The sequence below is a fragment of the Camellia sinensis genome, chromosome 14 (genome assembly GCF_055761805.1).
Source record: "Camellia sinensis isolate YWXY chromosome 14, ASM5576180v1, whole genome shotgun sequence".
Lineage (NCBI taxonomy): Eukaryota > Viridiplantae > Streptophyta > Magnoliopsida > Ericales > Theaceae > Camellia > Camellia sinensis.
In genome coordinates this window covers 15143906-15156026 of record NC_138974.1, presented here as the reverse complement: position 1 = coordinate 15156026, position 12121 = coordinate 15143906, and positions in this window count along the sequence as shown.

The following is a 12121-nucleotide window of genomic DNA, read 5'->3' as shown; positions in this document are numbered from 1 at the left end:
GTGAAATTGGGAAACCAAGCATGCCTTGCATGCAACATAGCAGCCTAGGGAAAAAGAAGTGGCAGTCAGCCACTTTTCTTGCAATTTGACACCTTCTTTTTTTTTTTTTTTTTTTTTTTTTTTTTGTGAATTGAATTGAATTGAAATTGATGCCAATACTATACTAGTATATATATATATATATATATATATGATTTTGAGTCACTTTAATATTATAATATTATTTTATGTAACTAAAAGACATGAGATTGAACCAATTAATCTCCATGGGTAAATCTTCTTGTACACAAATTATTAATGCAAAACTTTATACAGAACAATTATACAGAATAATATATATTAAGAATTAGATTTGTGTAGTCATAAAAGTGATGACAACGACGATGACGATAACAACAATAATAATAATACTATGAAGATAAAAATTGCACTAATTAAATAATTAAAAGTTAATTATAGAATTTCGTAACAAAATGTTGTTATGGAATTGGATTTTGGATTGTTGATTACAAAATTTAAGTAGCTAAATATAATTACCAAAATTTAAGTAGCTAAATATATATTACCAAAATTGTGAGTAAATTAGAGAAAATTAATCAAAACATAGAGAAATTTGTGAGCAAATCAAAAAAAATTCAATCCAGAGAAATTTTAAAATATAGAAAAAAATTCAAAATACAGAGAAAATGAGAGAAATTGAACAAATCATAAAAATTTCAAATCATAGAGAAATTTGTCTGAAATTTATCTATGTTTTAAAATTTCTTTGGATCAAAATTTTTCTAGATCAAAATTTCTCTGACAAAATGTTGAGGGATCCCAATCATTATGAAAATACTACAAGTCTTTTTTCTTATAAAATCTTAATATCAGGACCTTAAAAAAAAATCCTAAATTTTAAAGACCTTTAAATAAAAAGTTTAAATTTGTTTTTTTTGTATCTAAGTCACATTTCAATTGAAAGTTAAAAATAAAAATTTTAAAATAGAACTTTAGATTTTAAATTTTAAATTTAAAACCAAAAATAAAAATTTAGTGGTCACAATATTACATATTATCTTTGGTGCAGTGCCTTAAAGGACCTAACCACGCGTGTCATGTGGCGCCAAATGTAAGGTGCACATCACATGGTAATCAGAACACGGTCACTCTAGCATTTTTATTTTTTTATTTATTAAATATATAAATTATTATTTAAAGTGTGAATTATAAATGAATTATTAAAATAAAAAATATAATTTTTTTTTTTGGGTAGGTTATAAAACCATGTTTAAAGTAAATAATAAATACACTTTATTCTCTAAGATTGACTGTGGTCAAATTGTTTGTTCCGTTCAAACAGTTTGGTTCAACAAAAAAAAATCATATCTAGATGAGGGCTTTTATTCATAAAATAGGCATTGACTAATAGTATTTTATTCTTATATGCAATTTAAAATTATGTATAATAATTAACCAGTTTTTAACAATAACTATAAATTTATTTCCCTCTTAAGTTTTTTAAGAAATATATTATGACTTAGGTGTTGTTTGGTAAAATTGAAAATTAGAAATTAAGTACTAAAAACTGAATGATGAATATTTTAAGTTAAAAAATTGTTTGATAAGAAATTAAGTGCTGAACTAAAACAAATTATTTGATATATACAAGATTAAATTTATTTATTTTTTAATTCAAATTGTATATCTTACAATTTTTATATTATGATTGTGAGTTGGTAGTGATGGAGGAGACAACAACGGCGTTAGATTCGGCGCTAATGTCAATAGTAGTTGAGATTAAGGGATAATGATTGTGGTGATAGTGAAAGGGTAATATTGTAGAAATTAAAGAAAAAAAAGAAGAGTGGTGACAATGGTGGAATGATGGTGATGGTTGTGACAATGGTGATAATAGTTGTGTAGGCGAAGGATTTTAGTGGTTGTTGGAGTGGTGGTAGTAATGACAATGGTGACTATAATAGTGATATGGTAGTGATAGTGAAATGATGATAATTTTTATGGTAACGATGACAATGATGATGAATATTCTAGTATTAATAGTGGTAGTGATAGTGAATTTATAATAGTGTATGCCGATATTTATGTTCAGTATTTATAAATTTTGTTATAATTGTCACTTAGAATTTTATTAACTTTTAGCCTATATTTTAAGAGGTAGTTAATTTTGTAGGATAAATTATACTTTGCCCCCTTTATGTTTGGTCGCTTTTCCACTTTAGCCCTTTATTTTTTCCCACTTTGTCCCTTCATGTTTAAAATTTTTCCCACTTTACTCCTAAAGCTAACTTTCGTTCAAAATTAGACAGAAAATATCACAATAACTGTCACATAATATAAAAAAATATATTATTATATTAAAATCTAAGTTTATGTCAAAGGTGTGAATTATATATAATAAAATATTTTTTTGTCACATGGCTATCAATGTGTAATTTTCTATCTAATTTTGAATAGAAATTAGTCTTAAGAATCAAGTGAAAATTTTTTGAAACATGAAGAATCAAAATAGAAAAAAACAAATTTTAAGAGCTAAAATGAGAAATTGGCCAAATATAAAGTAGGCAAACTGTAATTTACCTAAATTTTTAAATGATATCAATTATAATTATCAAACGGGTTTAATTGATTATCAGTTAATATATTCAGTTTTGAGTACTGAATTAGATTATCAAACACCTTAGTGTAAGTCATTTTTAAGTGTAAGATCCAAAAAAGTAATATAAGAAATCTCAAAATAATTATCAAATATTTTACACAATATTCACATTAATATAATTTTCTAATATTTTTTAGTTTAAAACTATATTTTTCCTTCAAAGGCAACCTTTAAAAAAATATATATAATTCTTAATAAATATATGTTTTATCGTGTATAGTACGAGTATATCGCTAGTAAGATTATATAAACAATTGATATTTGATACTATGCCTCCAAGGAGGTCATAGGCTCGTAACAAAGTTAATAAGATGAACTTGTCTTACAAGCAAATGATTTCTCAAATTATATGTTTTTGGGATACCTTGCTTTAAAACATACAATTTCATGGAGCAAAATTTAATCACAAGCTGATTCACCTTCCAAGTTTCACGACTGTAAAGGTAAAAACGAAAAAGAAAAGAAAACCTATTTAAAATCATACATTTGTCCCATTTGATGTGTGTATAATCAACCATATCATGTAGAAATAAAAGTTTTTGGGGGAAGAAAAAAAAAAAAAAACTAAATTTTGATTTTTATAATAAAATAAATTTTAAATTTTAAATTTTTTCAATTTAAATTCTAGTTTTTTGATTTATTTTCAATTTAAATTGTTTGTCTGTTTTCGCTAAATAAAATCAATAGAAAATGAAGTATTTTAATTATTAAACTCAATAAAAAGAGTATTTTAGACATTTTATATATATTTATATTGAGTTTAATGGTTAAAAACTTAAAATTTATTTTGTTTAAGGGTCAAAATCTAAGATTTTTTTTGCAATTATTCCAATTTTTTTATTTATTTTTAAAGATGGGAAAAGATTTTAGAAGGTTTTAGAGGTTGGGATGACAATTTCTTTCTCCCTGCACAATTTCTTTCTCCGTGCAAGTTTTTCACGTCCTAATAAGAAAGCAGAGCGTCAACTGATTTTACTTTTATGAAAACAAATGCTAATGAGTAGTCCTGAGACACAATTTAATATTGGAATTGGATTAAAAAATGTTCTGAAAATAAGTAAAAGGATTTAAAAAAGGGGAATTGATCAGTAAATCCCATTTTATGAACTTGTAATCCATAAGGTCAAGTTTGGGTATTTCCAAAAAAGCCAAAAAGTTAAAAAGTTAATACTATTCACCAAAAGTCAACAATTACGGCTGCACAACTCCCAATTCAAATTTTTCCCTACAAATCAATTTTTACAATTTTTTATTACACATTTTTCAATAAAAAGTCAAAAAGTTAACCCAAACATCCATATTTTCAACCTCAATTTTTTAGTCCAAAAAGACAAAAAGTACACTTTTTTTAGTCTTCCCAAACTTGGCCTTAATTTGTTTGTTGACAGTTTTGCCACTGCTAGTATTATTGATTAACATTTGGTGTGGATTTGTATGGGATAAGGTGAATGGGTGTTTGTAAGTCACGCTGATCGAAAAAGCATACTAATACTTTTTTTAATTTAGTAAGTGTGTAACACTCAAAACATGAGACGTGGGTTATGACGTGAACACAAGTAATTTGACACATTTTTTTTGTTTTTTTTTTGTTTTTGTGACGTGGGTTGTGACGTGAACACAAGTAATTTGACCCTTTTTTTTTGTTTTTTTTTTTGTGACGTGGGTTGTGACGTGAACACAAATTATTTGACACATTTTTTTTTTTTTTTTTTTTTTTGACGTGGGTTGTGTCACGTTTCTACAACACTCTACACCGAAAATATCCCACATTCTATAACATACACACCGAATCTAAAACCCCTCTAGATCCATGAATAACCTTCACAATTGATCTACGCTACGGTGGCCCGGCTAATTCATCCACAATACCCTTTACTTTGCTTGAGAATGACAGCATGAAAACTGGCCATCGTCCTCGTTCTATGGTTATGTCCTGTCATAGCTCAAAATGGATGGCCATTGACACGTTATGAGTGTCTATCAGTAAAAATAAACAGAGAGCCCAAAGACTCTTTCATCAAATTGGCAAAACACTTGTTTTTAGTAACTCAACAGTCCCCTTTCACTCTCTCTTTCCCGATATAGCAACCAACCCACCCACCCCTCTCTTTCTTCTCTCTCTTCTCTTCTCCTTCCTCATTGAAAAAAACCCTTGTTTTCATTACTCTGATCTACGGCGACGGCGGTTGCGGTTTTGGAGTTGCAGAGAGAGAGAGAGAGAGAGATGGGTCGTGGAAAGATTGAGATAAAGAGGATAGAGAACCCAACAAATAGGCAAGTCACTTACTCCAAGAGAAGGAACGGTATATTCAAGAAAAAACGTATCCCACAAAATCTGCAATCAATCTCAATATACATCTGTAAAGAAAAAATAAAAGAGGGTCAAATCCGTCTACACACACATCACATAAATTTAAAATGAGACTTGCTTGTTCACAAAACATAATAAACAGGACTTGTCAATCTAAGAGAATGAATGTGGGATTAGATAGAGTAATAGATTGGTAAATAGGACTTTCTGATAATTTTCCCTTTAAAAAATATATTCAATTAATTCAAAAGTACACCATGTTGTTCGCAATTTTTTTTTTTTTTTTGGGTACCATAGAGGCACTTGCAATACACATTTATTAAATATTTTTGTATATATATAGCATATAAAGCTTAATTTTTTAATCCTTTACCACTCATTTGTCACTTTTTTTTATCTCAATTAATAGATTTTAACTCTTATCATATAAAATCATTATTCATAATATACCACATTACATGTCACTTTTATTAATACTATGTTACAAAATTAATCCATCCTTCGTACCCTCGCCACCGCCCTAATTTTTTTTTGGGTAAGTACCACCTCCCTAATTTGCTTTAGCTATGATTTAAAACAGGAGCGAGACACTACAAATCTGTCCCAACCCCACCCCGTTGCCATTCCTTAGCCTTGGTGCTTTTCCATTGTTGGTCAATCTTCACTGTATTTGAAAAATAAATTATATTTGTGTACTTAACAACAAATAGAGTACAGAAGAAATAAAAGAAAATGAGAGTATATGTTTGATTACAAAAATCAAACCAGAAAATAAAATAAAATAGATTTTATTTTATTACAAAAACAAAATTAAAATATGATTTAAATAAATAAAAATAAAACAGAAAATAAATTAACAACTTACTTGATTAATTTCTTGAACAAACTTTTGATCAAGTCCAGTATTTAACACTGTGTCCTTAAGACAGATTCGTTCTCTCCACGGTACTTTTAGATTTTCGGACGTCTATCTCCCAGGATAAAATGATCAACAATAAATAAATGCAGCACTACAATTTATTCGCACAACGAACACACTAAATGTACACACTCTTTCTCACAGAAATTTAATGCAGCAAAATGTAGAGATCATTTGCAGAGGAGAAGTACGAAAATTGTGAATGAAAACATCAAATAAGGGTTACTTATTTATAGACGGAGTGGTAGCTTTTCAATTTGAATTAAACAGATACCAAACCTGTTTGAACAGGTGCAACACTGTTTCAACAGATAACCGAATTTGTTCGGTTTAATTTGCACAGATTTAAATCTGTTTGAATTAAATTCAAATAGGTATGGGTTTTCCTTGAATTAAACGGACATATTGCGAAATCTGTACAGAAGGTTCGGACAGATTTGAATTTAAACGGTCTGATTTTATTTTACCAAAAAATAAATTAAATTCAAATGTTTTTTGCCTAAAAAGATAGGTATTGGGCTGGACAAGCCCAATCCAACCTCAACCACACACCTGCGCCCATGCCTAGCCAAACCCAGCCCACCCGACCGGACGGCGGCGGCGGCACCCGCGTGTGTGGTTATTTTTGGGTCCAATGGGTCTAGCCTAATTTGCCCATAACCTTTCTTTTCTACAAACTTGGGGTGCCCCTTGGGGCCCTCCCCAAGTTATAATTCCAAGCTATATAAACCCACAAAATTATTCCCACCAAACTAATGTGGGACAAGCCTTAATTCAAACTTTAAGGAATTTCCACCAAAAACTTCATTTCCATAGAGCTCACTTTGGCTTCAATTTTCCATTTACCCGATAATGGTTTTGAGCAACCAAATATACCACGTGAATCACAACGCGGCATAGAACGCGTTATCACTTAGACTCGCGAAAATCGACGCATGGGTCCCATTTAAAAATTAGACCAAAGTTTAAGAAAAATCTGTTTTTCTAGAATTTTCAAAACCATTTCTAACAATCCCCCACATGAATGAAATTTGATGACAACAGAAATGTCACAATATGCAGAATTTGTTGAAAGAGTATAAATCGAAAATATCTTGCATCATGATAGGTAGCTTTCGGCCTTGAACCTTCCCTAGTGATAGTCTATCGGACTTACTAGCTTACTAATGGACGCGATGCCTTGAATTGTTCAGCCGTTTGTGTAAGCCAAGACAATAGATTTCACACAAAATATCTTCTAACACATCGTGGTTCTCACTATTGCATTCATTTTGGCATTGAACGCTTTTGGTTTTCATGAGTACTTCTAGAGAATTTAGCCTCTTCATTCTCATAGAACTGGCCCCAGTTCGACACTCATATAGATGGTTCTTATTGTGAGTATGTCCTTATACTCGTCTCGTTTTTTTATGCCTAAATCAAGATATAAGTAATCATTAAAAACAATGCTTATCCTAGACCCCTGCATACAACACATGTTGCAGATATCACTCTCACCATAGGAATAGATAGGGAATTTTAATCCCTTGGTGATTTCTCGCGAGCCACACATAACTTAGTTGTCCCTTTGAACTTAGTTCTTGGGATCTCCAGTCTTATAAGTAGAGTTACCATTATGATGACTCTTATGTAATAGGCTTTAATCACATCCCTTTTGATGAACTATACACTTGATGTTTTGTCAAACCTTTTGTTAACGGATCCGCAATATTCTCTTTAGATTTTATATAATCTATTGAGATTATTTCATTTGAGAGCAATTGCCTTACGGTATTATGTCGACGATGAATATGTCGTGACTTACCATTATACATATGATTCTGTGCCCTGCCTATTGTAGATTGACTATCACAATGAATGCAGATAGTTGGCACAGGTTTTGGCCACATTGGAATGTCTTCTAAGAAGTGACGAAGCCATTCTGCTTCTTCTCCTGCTTTGTCTAAAACAATGAACTCAGATTCCATTGTGGATCATGCGATGCATGTTTGTTTCGTGGATTTCCAAGAAACAGTAACGCCTCTCAGAGTAAAGACATATCCACTAGTGAATTTTGAATCTTTAGTATCCGATATCCAATTGGCATCACAATAACCTTCAAGTACTGTTGGATATCGAGTAAAGTTCAAACCCATCGAGTAAAGTTCAAACCATGATCATGAGTAAATCTTAGATATCTAAGAACCCGAATGATCGCTTTCCAATGGTCTTCTCCGGGGTAATTAGTGTACCTACTCAATTTACTAACTGCATAAGCTATGTCAGGACGAGTATAATTCATTAGGTACATTAGGCTTCCAATGATCTGGTAGTATTTTAACTGAGACACCGCATCACCTTTATTTTTCGATAAATAAAGACTGATGTCTATAGGTGTTCTAGTTACATTCATATCATCCTTGATAAATTTACCAAGAATTTTTTCAATATAATGTGATTGAGATAATGCATATCCGTCAGATGTTTTAGTAATTTTCATTCCTAATATAACATTTGCGTCCCCCATATCTTTCATATCAAATCTTCTATTAAGCATTTGCTTAGTTGATTTGATCATGTTTTGACTGCTTCCAATGATAAGTATGTCATCCACATAAAGACAAACTATGGCATATCCTTGGTCAGTGTTTTGAACATAGACGCACTTATCACATTCGTTTATCTTAAACCCATTAGTAAGCATAGCATGATCAAATTTTTTATGCTTAGGTGCTTGTTTTAATCCATAAAGAGATTTTATAAGCCGACAAACTTTCTTTTCTTACCCCGGCACTACAAACCCTTCGGGTTGCTCCATATAGATCTCTTCATTTAGATCACCATTTAAGAAAGCTGTCTTAACATCCATTTGATGTATCTCTGAATTATACAATGCTAAGCATGTGGATGGATATTATTCTTGTCACAGGAGAATATGAGTCAAAATAGTCCAGACTTTCCTTTTGTTTGTAACCTTTTACTACAGGTCTTGCTTTATACTTGTCTATTGAACCATCTGTTTTCATTTTTCTCTTGAATATCCACTTATATCCAAGAGGTTTAGAACTAGGTGGAAGATCCACTAATTCCCAAGTATGATTTTGCATAATGGATTCAATTTCATTATTAACAGTTTCTTTCCACAAAGGTGTTTTCGGACCTGTCATCGCTTCCTTGAAGCTTTGAGGTTCATTTTCTAAGAGGTATGCCAGAAAATTTGGACCAAAGGATTTTGATGTTCTTACTCTCTTACTTTGTCTTAGTTCATCATCAGTTAAATCCTGTTGGTCGAGACCATTACTAGTCTCTTGTGTTTGATTGTCATTAGTCTCTTGACTTTGTGTACAATCATAAGTTCTTTTCTGCAAACTTAATTCCTATAATTTTTTATAAGGAAATACATGTTCAAAAAACACAGCATTCCTTGACTCTATAATAGTATTCACATTTATATCAGGTATTTCTGATTTATAAGTCAAAAACTGATATGCACTACTATTCTGAGCATAACCAATAAACACACAATCCACTGTTTTTGGTCCAGTCTTAATCTTTTAGGAACAGGAACTTCAACTTTTGCCAAACACCCCCACACTTTTAAGTATTTGTAGGAAGGTGGTTGACCTTTCCACAAATCATAAGGAGTGATGTTAGTTTTCTTGTGGGGTATTCAGTTTAGAACATAATTAGTAGACAATATTGCTTCCCCCCACAAGTTCTGCGGTAAGCCTGAACTTAGTAACATGGCATTCATCATTTCTTTTAGGGTTCTATTCTTTTTTTCAGCAATTCCATTTTGCTGTGGAGAATAGGATGCTGTAGTTTGGTGAATAATGCTATGTTGTGCACAAAATTCATTTAATGGTGCATCATATTCACCATCCCTATTACTTCTAACCATTTTAATGGTTTTTCCAAGTTGATTTTCAACTTATGTTTTGTAGAGTTTAAACATTTCTAAGGCTTCATCTTTATTTCTAAGTAAGTATACATAACAATATCTTGTGCAATCATCGATAAATGTTATGAAATACTTTTTGCCTCCTCTAGATTGAACAAATTTAAGATCACATACATCTGTATGAATTAATTCTAGAGGTTCGATTTTCCTTTCAACCGATCTAAATGAAGCCTTAGTTAGTTTCGCTTCTACACAAATTTCACATTTGTGATTAGGATCAATTTCAAACTTTGGTATATAATCCAAACTAATTAATCTACGCAAAACATCAAAATTCACATGCCCTAATCTACCATGCCATAAATTCGACCCAATAATATAAGCAAAAGATGTGTTATTCTTATTAATAGCAACTTTTGATACAACTGTCATTACATTCAATTTGAAGATACCATCACTCATGTATCCCTTACCAATATACATACCACTTTTTGATAATACAAATTTATCAGACTCAAATACAAGCCTAAAACCATTTTTACTTAACAAAGAACCAGAAACTAAATTCTTCTAGATGTCTGGTACATGCAGTACGTTGTTGAGGGTAAGTTCTTTCCCTAATGTCATCTTCAAGATCACCTTCCCTTGTCCAGCCACAATAGAAGTAGAAGAATTTTCCATGAAAAGTTGTTCACCATTTGCAGCCTCATTGTAGGTAGTGAACATCTTCTTGTCCGCACAAATGTAACGAGTTGCCCCAATGTCAACCCACTATTCTTTGGGATTTCCAACCAAATTAGACTCAGACACCACAGTAGAGAATTAATTTAAGTAGACACCCCATTTTTGACCGACCTTAAGACTCATACGTCATCATTTGAGCCCTCAATGACTGTGCATGTTTGTGCTCGTTTCGAGTTTCCGGAGTTTTCGGCTGAGTGTCTTGCCTTTGGGCCTCTGAACTCTTTGTGTCTTGGCTTGGTTTGTGGACCATGCCTTGTTGACCCTGCCTGGAGGGAGAAAGAGGTCCATAGACCACTTTTAGTAGTCGTAGACTACTTCTCCCTCTTGTAGGCTAGTTTTCGGTTTCTGAGGCCTTCGGCCGAGCGCCTTGTCTCGGGACCTCTTAACGTTCTCCTCATGGCCTGGTTTTCGGACCATGCCTTGTTGCCTTTGCCTAGAAGGAAACAAAGGCCTGTAGACCACTTTTTGTGGCCGTAGACCACCTTTCCCTCTCGTAAACCACTTTTTGTGCTCGTAGACTAGTTTTCGAGGCTTCCGGCTGCGCGCCTTGTCCCACGGACTTTAGTCCTTCATCCTTTTTGGTTTGTTTTTGGCACAAACCTTGTATTCCTTGCTTGGAGGGTGGAATAGGGGTTGTAGACCAGTTTCTCTCCCTGAAAACCACTTTTCCTGCCTGCCAGCCAGTTTTCTGGTCAGCCAACTGGTCTTAGTGGTCTTTAGACCACCAAAATTGGTCTGCAGCCATGCCACCACCTTGCTTTCTTTGTTTAGACCACTCCTCCCCCTTTGCCGACCACTTTTCATCCTTGCAGACCACTTGTTTTGGTCGGCCGACCAGTGCAAGTAGCTGGCCGACCACTTCAACTGGTCGGCAGCTTTCTTGCACTTTCTGCAGAAATTTTCCATGCCAGCTGTGCCAGCTGTTGGGCAGAGAAAGTATCCTCCATACACGTGTATGGAGGGATTCATTCAATCTTGATGCATGTTTTTCTATAAAAGGGAGCCTCCTCTCTCTTGCCTTAGGTTCAGAAAATTTGGCTGAGAGCTATACATATATTCTATCTCTATATTTCTTCCTTTGCTCCATATTTGTGCTTGAAAGTGCCTTTCTTCACACTTTTACACACAGACACATAGTGAAACACCTTCAATCTTGAATTGAGGTTCTTGGAGGTTTGTTTGGAGCTCAAGGTTTGGTTTTTGCCTCAGAAGTTATTGTCTTGCTTTGATTCTTCAAGGGTGAGTCTCTAATCCTCTTAAAGCCTTGTTATAGCTGCTTACTAGGCCACCCTTTCATGCTTATTTTGGCTTGACTTTCTACTACAAAAAGCTTCTTTTTTAAGTGTTTGAAATATTTTTTTAAGGCTTCTTTGGTGTTGGGGTTGGTCTACCCTCTCTTATGCCTTGTTTGGCCTTATTTTGGGCCATCACTTTAGGCCTTTGTAATCACCTTTGTTTAGCCTTCCTATCCCTAAAATTTAGAGGAATTTCAGTGGTGGAAACTTGGCTTTGAGGCCCTAAATAGGAGGGGGTTATCCCCCCTCCTCTTCTTTTGTGTGCTTGTGTTGACGGCCCTTCAAAAAGAGCATTTGTTTCTACTTCTTGGAG